Consider the following 18,681-nt stretch of genomic DNA (forward strand, 5'->3'; position numbering starts at 1 on the left):
CCCAGCCCGGCCCTGGTAGACCAGCTGGACTGGGGAAGCCACGCCCTTGCTGTCCTGCAGAGGCTGAGTGACCGGGAAGAGGCCCTTCTGCAGGACGGATCTGGCCCTGGGTGGACGACACCCACAAGGGGAGTGGGGTGGTAGGAGAGAAGACACGGGTGTGGCGTCCTCACTGAGACGGGGACAAGAAGAGGGGCTTCCACGGCCGGAGAGGACGTGGACAAGAAGAGGGGCTTCCACGGCCGGAGAGGACGTGGACAAGAAGAGGGGCTTCCACGGCCGGAGAGGACGTGGACAAGAAGAGGGGCTTCCACGGCCGGAGAGGACGTGGACAAGAAAGCAGAGGGAGACAAGGAAACACGAGTGGAGAGACGAGGAGACAGGACCTCACACGGTGCCGGGCGGGCGGAGAGCTGAGGTTACAGAAGAAGGAAGTGACGTGAGGCCCTGTGAGTCAGCCCGGACAGGCGGTGTCTGCTACCGCCCCAGACTGAGGGGACATCGCCGAGACGAGAGGGACGGTAGCAGACAGAACACAGGCGGACACCCCCAGCCCAGCCCCCTAGCTGGACCCATCCTCAAGTCCCGTGTGAGGGGCCTGTGCTAGCTTCTCGTGGAGGAGTGAGGTCAGATGTCCAGAACGGCTGTGGGATGTTTAAGTGAACCTCTGGAGATCTGTCTGCTGGGTCTCAGTGTCTGTCCCTCCTTGTTGCATACACAGGAAAGACAGGGGTTTTGCTGACCCTGTGGGCCCTGGGCGGGGCCGACCATGAATCAGAGCCATCACAGTAACATGACAAGTAGACTGCAGTTTTTGAAGGCGGGTGACCTGGCCTGGACACGCAGGCCCCTCCCACATTCCTTCCCGGGGGATTCCTCACGCTCCTCCCTCTCTGAGTCCGTATTCTAGTCACCGCTGTGGGCCTTGGACGGTCTCAGGATGAGCGGGACGCCCCCTCTCGTGCCACCCAGTCGGGGCATCGACCCCTGAAGATGGAGTGATGGCCTCTCAGGTCACCCCTTCTTCACCGGTCAGCCTCAAATGGTCACACCCTCCACACTGGCTGGAGCCTTCGCAAATCAGCATCTCACCACCAACGTGGCACCTGTGCCCTTGGATAAAATCATGCACATTTGTTGTTGATCCGCCCCAGGGAACAACGATTAAGTACATTTGTTTTGGTCATTTTCAGCATGCTGTAGCAACATTCTCTCCGAGGCTCCTGGGTGAGTGGAAAACGGGACATGGATCTCGTGACGTGAGGATCAGTGCAGCCTGCTCGGGGGCTCCTCACCCAGAAAGAGGAAGCCCGAAGAAAAAGCGGCACGGACTAGGGCCCAGGGAGTCGGAGCCTCTGAGCAACAACTACTCAGATCTCCCTTCTTCTCAACTGTGCTGTGACTGCAGAAATCTGGAGGATGCTTTTGGGCTTTTCCCCAAAGGCTGTTACAGTAAAGGAAAGAAAAAAAAAAAATGACCACAGGGTCCATTATACAGAATAATTCATAGGAAAAAGAAAACAAAACTTCTAGCTAGTGAGATACAATGACCGACCGTTACAGGGAGGCTGTATAGAGCAGTGGTCCCCAACCTTTTTTGGGCCACGGACCGGTTTAATGTCAGAAAACATTTTCACCGACTGGTCTTTAGGGTGGGACGGATAAAGGTACCACGTGACCAAGACAAGCGTCAAGAGTGAGTCTTAGACGGATGGAACAGAGGGAATCTGGTCATTTTTAAAAAATAAAACATCATTCAGACTTAAATATAAATAAAACGGAAATAATGTAAGTTATTTATTCTTTCTCTGAGGACCGGTACCAAATGGCCCACGGCCCAGGACCGGTCCACGGCCCGGGGATTGGGGACCACTGGTATAGAAGACTTGTAAAATAATAATAGGACAGGATTTTAGACCACGGCAGTAATGGAAAGGACACGCCCTTCCGGGGTCAAGCCGGACGGGGTGTGGGTTCTGATTCTGTTGGGGCCGCACGTCCTGTCAGTGTGACCGTGGTTTAAATAGCTCATCCCCCAGAATGCTGGCTTCTTAAACCACAAATAAGCAAGACATCATACTATTTTACAGAGACTTCAGAATTCATCCGGGCACAGAAGCAATGCTCCTAAAAACAGTACCTTTGGCATCTCGAGTGCTTAAGAAATGTTGATCCCTGGCTCTCTTTTCTCTTTCCTTTCAAAGCATTTCCATTTTACAGAGAGTGGATTCCAAATATTTCTAATATATTGAACATGATGAGCCATTAACCACCTAAGGGGCCAATATGTCATTCAAATTGTATAAATCGGTATGAATATGTTTTAAGAATAAAACCGTAGTCACTATACAAATACCCACCCTTAAATGACCCCTTTATGCAACAGCAAAAGCATCTCAATGCTTCAAGGAGCTGCCTGTCAAAGCCAAATTGAATGTACATCATAAAAATCTAGTTCTAAAGTGATTATGAAATATATACTCAATTGCCATTAAATGAAAAACACACACATGGCATCGTTTATAAAATTTGCATCGAGTGGGGGGACTTACTGGCATCTGAAGTATATGTATGTCACTTGCATGTTTTAATGTATTTCAAGTTGCTGTTGTAAAATTCAATCTTCTATTTCATGTATTTCATTAAATGTTACATAACCTGTTTACGAAAGGAAAATACCGGATAGCTCACTGTAAATCTCATTAGGATTTTTAAACATCTAAAATGATACAAAAATTACCCCAGCCTGGTAGTTCCTTTGGTTAGAGCATCGTCCTGATCCACCAAGGTTGCAGGTTTGATCCCTGGTCAGGGCACATACAAGAGTCAACCAACGAATGCATAAATCAGTGGAACAACAAACTTCTCTCTCTGTTTCTTTCTCTCTCTCTCTGAATCTGTCTTCCCCCTTCCTCTTTCCCTAAAATCAATTGATAAATCAAAAATTTAAAAATAAAATAAATAAATGATGAAATCACACAAAAATCTAGTGCAAACATTCTCATAGACAGTATCATGCTGTTACTGGGAATAGAATGCCATGAGACAGGAAGAGAGGGCTCAGCACTAACGGCCCCACCCCCACCCCGTGCTGGGCTCCAGGCATCCTGTTCTCACACACCCAGCATCCGTCCCCCGCCCTCAGGCACAAGCGGCAGCTCCCAGCCTCCTAGGAAGGCGGTGCTCCAGGGGGTAAGAGGCAGGCGAGCTGAAGTCTTCAGGACAAAGGATGCTCTCTGCTAGACAAGTCCTCCAAACGCAGGCGTGAAAAACCTGTATCACACGGCCACTTTTCGGAAGGGGAACCAACAAAAGATGAATCCGACGGCCTCTCCGGTGAGGAAAACACCACTAACATGTTCCTATTAAAATAATATTGCTTCAACAAAATAATAATAATAATAAGATTGCTTCAACAATAGAAGCTCGTCTGGCACGGTCTAAACAGAAAGGCAGCTCTTAACTCTCCGAAACTCTTCAGGTCAGTATTTCCAAGTCCAGCCACGAAGGCGTTGAAGAGTTTTGCTACCTCACAGATAACATGACTCATGTCTTTACTGGCAAGAAGCGGCATCCTTTCTCTCCTGCCAAACGGCAACCCGGTGTTTTCTTTTTCATAAACGTTCCCTGCGGGGGACCCTCCTTATCACTCTGAACTCCTGGGAGTTCGTCCGCACGGCGGATCTGAGCAGGTGCCCTTCTCCGCGTCTCCTTATTCCTGCATCCTCTATAACCACCAACATGGTGGATACTTTGTAATCTGAATGCCTTCAATTACTGACCTCTTGGGATATAAAACTGAGACTCCTGGACATAGAAGTGAAGTGGTTCCCAGGGGGCGGGGGGTGAAGACAAAGGGGAAGGGAATGAAGAGGACAGGTAGACGGTGATGGAAAATGATCTAATGTTGGATGACAGGCACACAACACAGTCAACAGTTCCAAAAAAATAAAACATAAAACACAACTGCCAACCTCTTGACCCTCTGGTTTCCCCCATTGGATTTTAGCTCCTTGGAGGCCAGGCAGGAGCCAGTCTCCTTGCTCAGGGGCACACTCAGCGCCTGCCTGAGGGACAGCAGCGGACCCAGCCCGTGCCGACTGAATGGAGGAGTGGAGCAAAGCATGGGCAGACAAGCTCACGGCTCAGGGCTGAGGGTGGCCAAAGCGGAAACAGTAAAGATGAAAACTGATGACACGTGAAAACGAGCACACCTACAGGAAGAATTCACGTAGCACAGACTAAAAGCAGTTCCACATGGTGCCTTGTGAGCGCAGGAGAGGTCTGGGTCCTCGCTTCCCGGAGCCGAGCACGGCTGCACGAGCGAACTCTCAGTCGGACGGACAGGAGGACGGAATTTCCTAGATTTGGATCACAGTGAAGAGAATTCCAGCTTGGGGGGGGGGGTCTTCTCTCACGCCCCCTTATACATTTTTATGTCCTTCCGCCAAAGGTTAGCGGAAAACTAATGAAGAGAAAGCCTAGAAATAAATTACGATGCGTTCTACACTCCGGCACCCCAAACTCTTTTTTTTAGAGCAGTTTAAAAGACATGGCAGTGGCTCATGACATGCCTGCCGGATATTATCTGTGGGTGCGTCTGAAATAGTAAAAACGGTAGAGCTGAGATCATTCAGCTCAGCCCTGGTTCCATATTCGCACAAACGCACGGAGATGATTGTCCTCTTTCCTGTTTCATCCAGGCTTTTGGGACGTCTCGTGTGAGGGACTGCAAAACCGTATTCCCAAAATTTCAATTCCATACAACTCCACCTTAGACCAGTGGTCCCCAACCCCAGGGCCGCGGACCGGTACCGGTCCGTGGGCCATTTGGTACCGGTCCGCAGAGAAAGAATAAATAACTTACATTATTTCTGTTTTATTTATATTTAAGTCTGAACGATGTTTTATTTTTAAAAAAATGACCAGATTCCCTCTGTTACATCTGTCTAAGACTCACTCTTGACGCTTGTCTCGGTCACGGAATATATTTATCCGTCCCACCCTAAAGGCTGGTCGGTGAAAATGTTTTCTGATGTTAAATCGGTCCGTGGCCCAAAAAAGGTTGGGGACCACTGCCTCAGACCATTTGCTGTAGAGACTTTTCAGTGAGTCGGTATTTCCGTGCACATTCTGGAGAAAGATTCTCCCGAGAGGGGTAAAAGCCAGCCACCTGTGGGTCTCCACGTGCAGAGAGAGGGTGGGAATCCTGGGTGTCCGTAGCTCGTGGAAGGATTAAATAAATCACAGTCACGGAACCCAGAGGGAGCCCTCCTAGATGGAAATCCTATAACTTGACGGGTGGAAGATGTATTCGAGGTCAGGTAGCCCCTCAGTTTTCTAATAGATCACCATGGGAATGGTCATTCATTGGAGGCAAAGACACTGCTGAAAATCAGGAGTCCCTGGTGTCGGTGAGAGGCTTTCCTGTTCTTGTAACAAATGCCACGGCGGACACGGCTATAGGTGGACGTCTGAACCCTGGAGAGTCTGACCACTGTCTTTTATGGTCCTGCAGCCACTGAAGATTTCCTGCAAGTAACCCACAGGGGCCAGAAGGAAAGAGCATGGCTTGTGGCTGGAACACTTGAGAAAATCCCCTAAAATCTTCACCATCTTTCTCTAAGCCACACAAAATGAACATCAAATCTAAACAGGTAGAGCAGGTGGGAAGCAAAGGCAGCTTCGATGTAATTCTACAGCACTCTCCTCCCTGTTTCTCCAACCTCAGCCAGAGCCCGGAACCTTCCTTCCCGACGTCCCTGGAGGGGCCCTTGCACTGAGGAAAATCCCCCATATGAAGCTTGGGGAAGAACCTCTCTATTTTCAGACAAGACTCAGCCAATTTCCTGAAGAGCCATTATTCGGAAAGGGTGCCAGACCATGGAATAATAGCCCTCCTTCAGAGAAGCTATGCCTTGACGTTGTTTGATTTGTCCAAAACGGTAGTCTCCCCTGTCCCTCAGGGGTGACCCTTCTAACACGCGTGTCCCTCAGGGGTGACCCTTCTAACACACGTGTCCCTCAGGGGTGACCCTTCTAACACGCGTGTCCCTCAGGGGTGACCCTTCTAACACGCGTGTCCCTCAGGGGTGACCCTTCTAACACGCGTGTCCCTCATGAGTGAGGGAACGGAAAGTAAGGTTTCACAGGACAGAAGACACATCTTCCTGAGAATGATTCCAAGTCCTGCCGAGACGGTCGTCCGCCTCACTCCCCAACACCCCACCTCTCGTTCCTCCGAGAGGGAGCCCCAGTGTCTCGGTCACAGGTGGTGAGTCTGGTGTCACGGCTGTGACCTGGGATCTGTTGTGGGCGGCTGGGCCTCAGGATGCTTCCATTCGTCCTGCTATGGTCAGTCTTTCCAGACATTCCGGGAGGACAGAGGGACCACAGGGAGCAGGAAGAGCAGCGCCTTCCTTCAGAGTTTACACCCAAGAGGGAGACTGACCGGTGTGAGGAGGGGTCGGGAGAGCCACCAGGGACGCGGACTTCCAAGCTGACCGTCACCTAGATGCATCCTCTCAGGTCTTCTGCTCTGTGCTCGACGTTACGATGAGATTACTATTGTTTCTTCTTTTTCCAATGTTATAGACACATGGGACTACTGAACACCTGACATAAACCTAGTGTGACTGAAAAACTGAATTTTAAATCTTATTCCATTTTAATGGATTGATAATGGACATTCGATTCGTTAGAGGAAACTTTGGAAAGGAATGCATAAAAGAAAGTGCATATATATACATGTTGACTCTTTCAATGTGATTAATTCTAAACATACATAATAGATCAAGTATTTCCAGTGAAAATGTAAAACTGAAGCAAAACGCCCTGTGAGTGTAAAACATACACCTGGCTTTCTGACAAATTCTTTAACAGAAAAAGAATACAAAAGACGTCATTATTGAATATCTGTTCAAATGACAATATTTTGGACACACTGGGGTAGATAAAATAAATTATTAAAATTAGTCACGTTTCTTTTCATTTGTTTTTGTAAACTAGCCACGCATTTTAAACTACACACATGGCTTTTGTTACATTTCTGTTGGCCAGGGCTTCTTCGGGTATCTCACATAGAATTATTTATTCTCTGAGATGACAGAGGTCAGTTCCCTTGCATACGGATGCAGAAGGAGGCGGAGCATGGGCTAGGATGACTGGCGCAAAAACACAGAGCGGTGCTGGAATAGTGGAAAAAGAAAAAGAGAGACATTGAAAAGAGCACGTCTTCCTGGTAATTCTGTAAGAATAAGATGCTACATTCTTACAGCATTTTTGAAAAACATCTTGTGTCTATAAAAATTCTACTTCAACGGTTTAACTGACAAATGCATCTTCCTTGCCTAACAGCAATAAGAAGTGATGCAAATATATACGATAAATACTTTCATTTGATTGTCTGACCTGTACAAAGAAAGAGACAATGATAACATCATTTCAAGGTAATTTCATCTTAGGAAAAGGCGGAAAGTTTGTGCTCCCTGTTTCTCAGAGGACTGATAATGAAACTCACTAGATTCACGACTTCTGGTCACACCTAGATGACAGTTAGTGTTGCTGGTGAGTCCTGGACCGTCTGAGGCAGAAGGTGGAAAGACTCATTTGTTGCCTTTGTCTGTGTCTTGTTGGGCTAGATGAGCTCTCCCTTCTGTCAGAGCAGAGCCAGCAGGGAAGGTGAGGTGACTTGAGTGTCTGCTTGGTCTCTGAATGCTTGGGTCACTACAGCCACGTCAGTCTGTGAATTCCTCATCTTCCTTAGTCCCCACTGGTCTCACTTAGGACCCTGGGGTGGGGCCACGTAAGTGCTTCAGAGAAGATGCAGACACGCCCAGGGCTTTCCCCACTATGTTTGGTAACATGTGTTTAAATTTGTTAACATTGTTTCCTGGTTCTGATTTTCACCAATTGAAGATGATTTTTAGACTGTTTCAAATGTCTCTAATACAGGCACTCGTCAATGTCATCTTGTTTGACCTTTCTCCCATGGTTCATGGATGCTGTCTCCAAGTTTTTATTCCACCTCCAGTGATAAGACAAAGCCTGGAGATACTTAGCTCACCAAGTCCATTGAATCCCTGCTTTTCTGGGGAATTATTCGTGAAGAACAATAAAGGTGATTATAAGAAATTCAAATAAAGGGGGCGAGATCAAGGAAGGTAGAGATGTGAATTCCAAGATCTCGTCTATTCCAGGAGGTAAGTGGAATATAAAAAACACTTGCATCCTGACCAGGCAGTGGTGCAGTGGATAGAGTGTCGGACTTAGACACAGAGGACCAAGTTCAAAACCCCAAGGTCGCTGGCTTGAGTGTGGGCTCATCTGGCTTGCATGTGGGGTCACTGGCTGAGTACGGAGTGTCTGGCTTGATTATGGGTTCATAGACATGACCCATGGTCGCTGGCCTGAGCCCAAAAGCCGCTGGCTTGAGCAAGGGGTCACTTGCTCTGCTGTAGCCCCACCTCCCATTCAAGGCACATATGAGAAAGCAATCAATGAATAAGCAATCAATGAACAACTAAGGATCTACAACAAAGAATGGATACTTCTCATCTCTCTCCCTTCCTGTCTGTCTACCCCTATCTGTCCCTCTCTCTGACTCTCTGTCTCTGCCAAAAAACACACACAAAAAAAACAACAAAAACACCTGAAGACCACCTGACCAGGCGGTGGTGCAGTGGATAAATGTCGGACTGGGATGTGGAGGACCCAGGTTCGAGACCCCGAGGTCGCCAGCTCAAGCATGGGCTCATCTGGTTTGAGCAAAAGTTCACCAGCTTGGACCCAAGGTCGCTGGCTCGAGCAAGGGGTTACTCGGTCTGCTGAAGGCCTGCGGTCAAGGCACAAATGAGAAAGCAATCAATGAACAACTAAGGTGTCGCAACGAAAAACTAGTGATTGATGCTTCTCATCTCTCTCCATTCCTGCCTGTCTGTTCCTATCTATCCCTCTCTCTGACTCTCTTTCTGTCACTGTAAAAAAAAAAAAAAAAATAATTAAATTTAAAAATGCAGTGGTACTTATAAACAAACAAACAGACAAAACACCTGGGGACCATTGTCATACCTACCACTGATATAAACATGTTACACAAACAAGAATATATATTGTATCTTCACATAAGACACACACTCACAGAGGGAAACAATGTGTCTTCTAAGAAGAGTTCTAAAGAAAAGACAGCACCAGGAATGGCAGGGCCGACCTTTGCAGGGCTGGGATGGACAATTAACTTCAGTTCAAGGAGTCATATAAACACCCCAGTGGGGGGTGCTGTATTTCATCAGGTCTTTGTGAGATGTATCAATGGCTGATGGTTTTTGTAACATCATTAGCTCTGTGAGAGTGAGCAGGAGACAGTATCTTAAACAGAAAGATGATTTGAAAAGCTAATGAGGGAATAAAGAACTCTCTGCCTTGAACAACAAGTTGGAGCCACAGACCAGTGATTCTCCAAGTATGGTCTCGGGCTCCCTGGGGAGCTCCTGAAAGAACTTCAAAGTGTGTGAAGTGAAAACTGTGATCAAAACACCCAGTGAAGGTGTTATTTGCCCCGTCTTTTATCTCTCAGGAGTGTACAGTGGAGTCTTCCAAAAGCTCCAGGACGCACCACATGACAACACATTGCTGCAGAAGAGGGACTGAGGATCGAAGTATCTTTCATTAAACAAAGGCACAAAGACGTTGGCCCAAATGTAAATCATAGCACACCCCCTTCACTAAACTGTTCCGTTGTGAAAAGAGAGCTACTTTGCTTATAAAATATGTTTGCATCTAAAAATATGTTTGAACATCCACCTCCAGCGGCTCGGTTACTATTCTCCGTAAGTAAACACACAGCTCAGCGTGCTCGCTCTTTGTGTCTGGCCTGGTGCAGAGAAGGTCCATGAGCAAAGGGCTCTTTGGGGCGGGGGCTGGCAGATTTTGCAAAAACAAAACCGAAAAGGAAAACCCAGCAGGATGTCCAGTTCCATTCGAAGTCTGAAACAACAACACGTTCTTCTGAGCGTGAGCGTGTCCCATGGAATATTTAGCAACTCTAATTTAAGAGCCTGACACGTGGTTGACAGGGTAAAATATTCCTGCTGCCCCAGGTCTGGGACTGGCGGCCACAGGAAAGACGCAGGTGCAGACAGTAAACCCCGTCAGGACCCGCGGGCAGGTTCTTTGTGGAGGGCAGGGTGGCCGCTCTTCCTGTGCGCCCTGCTCTGCCTCTGCCTGCGTCTGCCAGGTACAAAGGGACAGAGAGCTGACAGTTCCCTCTACGCCAGCACCCCGCACCCTACTGCCTGTCCCCAAACCTGGGAGGTCAGCTCCGTCCGTCCCAACACATGGGGACTGCGGCTAAGCCAAGGACACAACGGCCAAGACCCGACAGACGGAGAACGGAACCAGGAGCTCTGGCCTCACGAGGGGGGCGGCGTCCTGCTGCCCAGCTCTCTCTGCTCCTCTCGGGGGGACTGACGTCGGCTCGATGAAGCACCTTCGTTTTCTTACTGTTACCTATCGAACCGACCCAAACCAATGAGCCAAACCTGGCAGAGTTCTCACAATTGGGAGAGAGAAGAGTGCAGCCGGAGTGCGCGGGAAGGTCAAGGGGTGCTGTGTCCACGTGACGCACAGTCACCCGGTCAGTGGACATGTGCCGGCTGGCCACGCAGATCGGGGCCTCCTTCTAGGTGGTAGGACAATCCATTAACTAATAAACCTTGCCTGACCTGTGGTGGCGCAGTGGATAAAGTGTCAACCTGGAAATGCTGAGGTTGCTGGTTCAAAACCCTGGACTTGCCTGGTCAAGTCACATACGGGAGTTGATGCTTCCTGCTCCTCCCCTTTCTCTCTCTTTCTCTGTCTGTCTCTCTCTCTAAAAAAACTAAATAAAGTTAAAAAAATTAAAAAATTCTTGGCCTGACCTGTGTTGGCACAGTGGATAAAGCGTCGACCTGGAAATGCTGAGGTCACCAGTTCGAAACCCTGGGCTTGCCTGGTCAAGGCACATATGGGAGTTGATGCTTCCAGCTTCTCCCCCCCCTTCTCTCTCTCTCTGTCTCTCTCTCTCCTCTCTCTCCTTCTCTGTCTCTCTCTCTCCCTCTCTCTGTCCTCTCTAAAAACAAATAAATAAAATTAAAAAAATAAATAATACAACCACCACCACTATCCCCCGAGACGTGCTGGTTGGTTGGAATGGACTCCGGTCACTCCCTCAGGAGTTATAAGTCAGACCTGGTGACCTCACCTTTACACGAAGGAGCGCAGGGTCCTGGAGAAAGAAGATTGTGTCGTGTTCACCCCTCTCTCCACGGCTCCTCCCTGTCCTTCAGCCGCTCTGAGTATCTGCGGGCTGTGTTTTCCTTGTCTACACGAGAAGCGTGACATCACTGCCTCCTGCAGCCCGGATGGGAACGGGGACATAAGAAATGGAAGGGGCTTCTGTCCAAGGTGACCCTCTACATCCACGTCAGACGTGCTTCACCTCACGTCACACCAGCACGGAGGCAGCCTGGTCCTTGTCCCCGTGAGACACTCCCAAGCTGACATGTTGGCCTGCCATTGCCCACATCCTGTTCCGTGTTTTGTTCTCCAAGTTTGGGTTCTAGAGCCACTGACGTTCCCATAGAACCCTCGCCTTCTACCATCCACGTCTTCCGCAGGTGGGACGTTGGTCACAGCTGATGGGTCTGCAGTGACGTGTCATCGGCACCTAGAGTCCACAGTGCGCATGACGGTTCACTGTTTGTGTAGAGCAGGGGTCCCCAAACTATAGCCCGCGGGCCACATGCGGCCCCCTGAGGCCATTTATCCGGCCCCCACCGCACTTCCGGAAGGGGCACCTCTTTCATTGGTGGTCAGTGAGAGGAGCATAGTTCCCATTGAAATACTGGTCAGTTTGTTGATTTAAATTTACTTGTTCTTTATTTTAAATGTTATATTTGTTCCCGTTTTGTTTTTTTACTTTAAAATAAGATATGTGCAGTGTGCATAGGGATTTGTTCATAGTTTTTTTTGTATAGTCCGGCCCTCCAACGGTCTGAGGGACAGTGAACTGGCCCCCTGTGTAAAACGTTTGGGGACCCTGGTGTAGAGTCTACAGCTACGGACAGAGCGGCGACATGTGTCCATCATTCCTGCATCACACGGAAGAGTTTCACTGCCCTAACTTCCTCCATCTCCACCTATTGTTAGGTCCAGTCTTTGTCAGAGAAGAATGTCCATGAGTCTAAGAGATGGCAGACGACCTACAGCGCGCTCTCCCGCAGGAAGTCACAGAGTCCCTGCTCTAACACGGAGGACTGCCCGCACTTCCAACCCAACAGGTTTCATCTGTTTACCTGGGCTTTGGGGACTCAATGACTCTCGGATGACTTCAGGCTGTACTGGAGAATTCCCCGGGTTCCCCGTGGCCCGACAGCGGCTGTGGGTGTGACTGTCCACTCTGCCTGGGTCAGCGCTCCTGTCCGACATCCCACACGTCTTACTGAGCTACACTCCCACCCCGTAAGATTCTCCCTCTCCCGTGTACCGCCATGTGCCCTCAGCACAAGCACTGAGCATTAGAACCATCATCACAGCCTCTCTACAGAAATGTCCGTCTTCCCAAAACAAAATCCTGCCCACACCAGCAGTCACTCTGCCTTCCTCCTCCTCCCCCGGCCTGGTGACCACTGATCTACTTCCTGTCCCCACAGATTCGCCCGTCCAGGCTCGGTCCTGCCGCACCAGCCGAGCTCCACAAACACGTGGCGGGGTTCTGGGACTGGCTTCCGTCACTCAGCCGAACGTCTGTCTTCAAGGCGTATCACGCGGTAGTCGGCCTCGGTACCTCACTCATTTTCTCCCACGTTAAACAGTGAAAGAGTTTGGTAGTGCCTCCAGCCAGCCGGGCTTTGCAGGGGACCGTGGCGTGCCCCAGAACCTCATGCTCAGGAGGGCAGGTTGTCATGATCAAAAAGCAAGCGTCATCAGGAGCCTGGAGTTAATTCCTTTGGGGGGGAAATAAAAAGCAGTTGTCTTGGTCCCGGAGCTTGGAGAAGCCGACGCGTGGGTCACCTCTCTGGTTATCCTCAGATGCCAACAGCGGAATCTGACATCCCCGGGCCGGAAGTCCACACCAAAAGACCATCATCCGAGGAGAAGGCAGTATTTCTGGACTTGTTTCGCGGTTCACCTAAAATGAGTAGCACGTCTGGGCAGGGGCGGGTCGGGGGGGAGCAGGCTGACAGGTGGCTGTCCCGCGGAAGCTAAGATGATGTCACCGCGAGCCCACGGCAGGCTCAGTACTCAGTACGTGAACCCCGGACGCATCTACAGATCAGTCCCCGGTGAGACACTCGAGGACCATCGCCCGAGCGGCAGCAGGACACTGGGCCTGACAGAATTACACCGTGTCTCTTCCAGATTCCGATACTAAGTATATGCAATGCCCATCGCCTGAGCGGCAGCAGGACACTGGGCCTGACAGAATTACACCGTGTCTCTTCCAGATTCCGATGTTAAGTATATGCAATGCCCTTCGCCCGAGTAGCAGCAGGACACTGGGCCTGACAGAATTACACCGTGTCTCTTCCAGATTCCGATACTAAGTATATGCAATGCCCATCGCCTGAGCGGCAGCAGGACACTGGGCCTGACAGAATTACACCGTGTCTCTTCCAGATTCCGATACTAAGTATATGCAATGCCCATCGCCTGAGCGGCAGCAGGACACTGGGCCTGACAGAATTACACCGTGTCTCTTCCAGATTCCGATACTAAGTATATGCAATGCCCATCGCCTGAGCGGCAGCAGGACACTGGGCCTGACAGAATTACACCGTGTCTCTTCCAGATTCCGATACTAAGTATATGCAATGCCTCTTAATGATGCGGTCTTAGAAGGTGCCACTTTGAACGCACGAACTATGTTGATGAAGGTGCCAAACTCCCACCACAGAGACGCTTAAATGTAAGGCTCTATCTATAAAGACATGATTTAATAGATAGATGGATGGATGGATGGATAGATGGATGGGTGGATGGATAGATGATGGATCAACAGATACATATTATTATAACCTATATAAATGAGCTCAATCTATCATTAAATGAACTCAAAATGGCATTGGTCGGGACATCTGTGCTGAAATCACAGAAAGTGTAGGACTCACCAGAAACACCTACGACTTCAGAAAGAAGGGTCATCCGGTTGCGTCACCACCCAGGACAGCCAGGTGAGGCGGTCCTCCTGGTTTATGCAAATTTCCTCTTGGTTTCTGCCCTCTGGTTTCCTTTGGAGCAATCAGTCTTCACCCAAGCCTCTGCTTTGTGTGGATGGTTTATCGGTTGACACTTACTTGTTTTTGTATTTTTCTGAAGTGAGCAGGGAGGCAGAGAGACAGACTCCCGCATGCGCCCGACCGGGATCCACCCGGCATGCCCACCAGGGGGCGATGCTCTGCCCATCTGGGGCATTGCTCTGTTGCAACCAGAGCCATTCTAGCACCTGAGACAGAGGCCATGGAGCCATCCTCAGTGCCCGGGCCAACTTTGCTCCAATGGAGCCTTGGCTGCAGGAGGGGAAGAGAGAGACAGAGAGGAAGGAGAGGGGGAGGGGTGGAGAAGCAGATGGGCACTTCCCCTGTGTGCCCTGATCGGAAATCGAACCGGGGACTTCCGCACGCCAGGCCGACACTCTACCACTGAGCCAACTGGCCAGGGCCTGACACTTACTTGTTTTTAATTACTGGCCTTTCTCTCCTGTTGGCATACAGACCACTTATTTCTTTCTTTCTTTTTTTTTTCCCCCCTTACAGAAATAGGAGAAAAGATACAACTTTAAAATCTCATTTTTCTATAAAGGTCAACTTCACAAAGTAAACGACACAGTAAAATAGATGAAAGACACATAAAGACATGCTCGAAACACCATCGTTTGTTTAAACAATGACATCTTATTCCTCACAGGTTACTTTATAATTGTTATAAAGGCTAATGACTATATACTTATATGCTGAAAAATGAAGCTTGCCTTAATGATTTGTATATCTGTATTTGTACTGAAAATCAATCAGGAAATGGGGGAAAAAAAAGAGATAATTCTCTAAAACCCCTAAAGTGTATTGCTTCTATTGCACATAAGATAAGTATCTCATAAAACCATCAGAAGTCAGCAGGGACTCATTCATTCGGTTATCCTGAAAAACAGTATGTACAGACAAGGAAACATTTTTATTTCTATTTATTCTTTAAATGAAGTATGTGTAATGTTGGTGTCTATTTCTTTTTGTTTTCTTCTTTTATTTTTTTTGTATTTTTCTGAAGCTGGAAACGGGGAGAGACAGTCAGACAGACTCCCGCATGCGCCCGACCAGGATCCACCCAGCACGCCCACCAGGGCGACTCTCTGCCCACCAGGGCGACGCTCTGCCCACCAGGGGGCGATGCTCTGCCCATCCTGGGTGTCGCTATGTTGCGACCAGAGCCACTCTAGCGCCTGGGGCAGAGGCCAAGGAGCCATCCCCAGTGCCCGGGCCATCTTTGCTCCAATGGAGCCTCGGCTGTGGGAGGGGAAGAGAGAGACAGAGAGGAAGGAGGGGGGCAGGGGTGGAGAAGCAGATGGGTGCTTCTCCTGTGTGCCCTGGCCGGGAATCGAACCTGGGACTTCTGTACGCCAGGCCGACGCTCTACCGCTGAGCCAACCGGCCAGGGCCTATTTTTTGATCATTTTTATTTTTCAACCACAGTTGATGTGCACAGTATAGTAAGAGCTCCAGGTGCACCCCCAGCGACTGGATAACTTATTAAAGGAGCATTCCGATAGATCCGGCACCCCTGACCCCACGCACGGGCACTGTCACTGCTGTCCTCAGAACCAGTCTGTTCCCTGGGGTCTCCAGAGATTACCTAGAGAGGTCATTTGCTTATTTGCAGGTTCATTCGCTTGGTTTTAGTATAACCATAAACTTGTTTGGGGGCATAGAAGATGGGTTTCAAGCCTCCATCACTGTCCTTCATATACTCAGAGCTCCGCAAGTGTCCCCTAAGTGAGCCCAGAGTCACCCACGACAGCTGTGCTTTGTGAAGTGATAATATATCCCTGGTTCATCCTGCTTGTTTTTTGCCAAAGCCCTGGTGTGAGGCCAGTAGTTCCGGTCATTGCGGCCATGCACATGCAGGTTGCCATTAGATTCGGACAGATGTCAAAGAAACAGCAGAGCCAAAAAACGGTGGCCCATTCCTTTATTCAAGTCCTGCACCAGCCGACGAGCAAACACACAGGGAAAAACACTTCCCCCTTCATTCACTCAGGCTCCCAAAGCCACTGACATATTCTCCGGTTCCACAACCAGGAGCACCTTCTCCGGTTTCTCCCAGAATCAAAGGCCCCACCAGTCTCCACGGAGCTCACAAAGCCCCTCCCCTCTGGTTTCCCATCTGCACCCCTCCTTCTTCCCTGCCAACCTGGCTCCTCTCTCATCCCTCTGCATTCTCTCCACCCTCATTCTGCAAACATGGCTCCCTTTCTCCTTCTCTTTCTCTTTTCAAAACTTGCTGGCACAAAAACCTCTCCTCCAGCAAACATGAACAAAACAATGGCCATTCCCAGGCAGGAAGGTAATTTGCAATCTCACAGACCACATATACCTGGTGCTGCCCAGCCCCCAGTGCAAACTATAAGTGAGCAAACATACAAATCCTATTTTACAAACTTATTTGACCAACACCTGGATTCAGCCATTTTCAGAGGAGCCAGGAGCCGTGGTCTCCTCGTGTAGAATAAGGCACTTAGACACAGTGGTCACGGTCATCGGGGCTGTGAACGAGAGGACGTTTCTAGAACTTCTCTACAGAGCCATAAAATGCATTACTTCTTCAAGGAAGTGCATCATGACTTCACAGTTACAACTACAGTTTAGGCTTAACAAGTTTCTCTTAATTTTTATAATATTCTGTCCTTCTCTCTCCTCTCCCTTGCTCTGGTCACTTATAGTAAAAAGCAAGAAACTTCTATTTTAACAATGTTAATGTAATTTGTTTTCTCTCTCTCTCTCTCTGTCTATATATATATATATATACATACATACATACATACATACATACATGTATGTGTGTGTATATATATGTGTGTGTGTGTGTGTGTGTGTGTATATATATATAAATGTCAGAATACCAAAGCAGAAATTATTAACAATATTTTTCAAAAAGAGTTGAAAATGTCTTGAAGGTCTTTGTATTTGGGAGAAATGTGCCCCACTGAGCAGCAAACCTAACTGTGGCATTTACAGCTCACTTCACAAAATTCCTTCCTGTAACTTTAAGTCCCAACAGCAACAAATAAGGAGGATTCTTTGTTTTATTTGGCTTGCAAATTTCAGGGGTGCTTTTGCATTTCAATTTGGCAGACTGGTGTTTCATGATTATGTAAAATAATTCATGCCATTCTACATAAATCAACAAAGCATGGTATGTTAAGACAAATCTAGCTTTCATCCATTCCCGCATGTAATATTTATTTCTGTTGTTGCTGATTTATCCTTTCAATTTCATATTTTACTGAATAGAGGTATAGATATAGGAATAGGCAGGTACAGGTATAGATATGTAACCAGGAATACATATGCTGTATCATTGATTTATTGATCTTAGTCTGACGAGCCATAAAATACACCTAAACAAGAATGTACTAACAAAGTAAGCTTATAAAAGAATCTCTGTAAAATGTTAATTCCAGTGCGTTACTCTTGTGCCCTGGATTCAGTATTCCCAGGTGAGTGGTCCCTGTTCTGTATGCTGTATCCAATCACAGGTGTATGGTCAACCCTGTGCTTTCACCTCCGGCCAAGTCCTCGTTGCAGGGCAGAGGCCTGATCCCCTCCAGCTGATGCACATCTACGGTTAACATCCGAGCAAGAGGAACAAGCACAAGCCAGCTGGAGCTGCACCTTGTCTCCCCCCCCCCCCTCAGTCCTCACTCCCACCAACGCTGAGGCCTACCGTTCTGATTCTTGCTCGAGACCAAGAGCACCACCTGACTGTGGAATCTGTGGGCACTCCTTTCATGACAGGAAAACCCTAGTGGGTAAGTTACTTGCTAGCTTCAGTTCCTGTAACAGCCGGTGGCACAGAATCCGACCTTCTGATACGCCAGCTCTGGAACGCACGTGGCCTGCAATCTGCTGTCGGAACACAACGAGCTAGCTCACACCCACGCAGGCCCCCTCAGCAAAGAACTCTCAACTCCTCCCTTTGGATTCCTGCAAAGCCGGTATCCACGGCCACCGTCACAGCCACCTGGCCCATGCAGGTTCGCATTAGATTCGGACAGACGGTAATGAAACAACGGAGCCAAGAACTGGTGGGCCATCATCTTTAATCCTAGCTTGCACCCGGCGGGCAAGTAAAAACACACACTGGGCTCCAAAACCCACTCATTCAGTGCTCACAAAGCTACTGACTTGATCCAAGTTTCCTAGAATCAAAGGTTTCTAGCTCACCAGACTTATTCACCTCTGTTCCCCATCTCCTTCCTTCTCCCTGCACAAACTCTGCACAAACTGGCTTCTCACTCAGCACTCCGCCATCTTGGCTGCTTCTCCTGGTCTCTACGTGGCCTCTCTCTGCTCTCTCCTCTAATGCTAGGAACCAAGAGAGAGCAAGCTCCCAGTCTGCCCCACTTTATGGTGTAGAAATCAAAACCTTTAA

General features: G+C 48.7%; 1 protein-coding gene across 1 annotated transcript in view; it reads right to left on the reverse strand.

Annotated features, from left to right (window-relative positions):
- CSMD1 (CUB and Sushi multiple domains 1) overlaps positions 1 to 18,681 on the reverse strand; it is a 1,728,861-nt gene that overhangs the window by 1,278,218 nt on the left and 431,962 nt on the right. The gene's annotated exons all lie outside the window — the stretch shown is intronic.

Source organism: Saccopteryx leptura, chromosome 4 (genome assembly GCF_036850995.1).
Source record: "Saccopteryx leptura isolate mSacLep1 chromosome 4, mSacLep1_pri_phased_curated, whole genome shotgun sequence".
Lineage (NCBI taxonomy): Eukaryota > Metazoa > Chordata > Mammalia > Chiroptera > Emballonuridae > Saccopteryx > Saccopteryx leptura.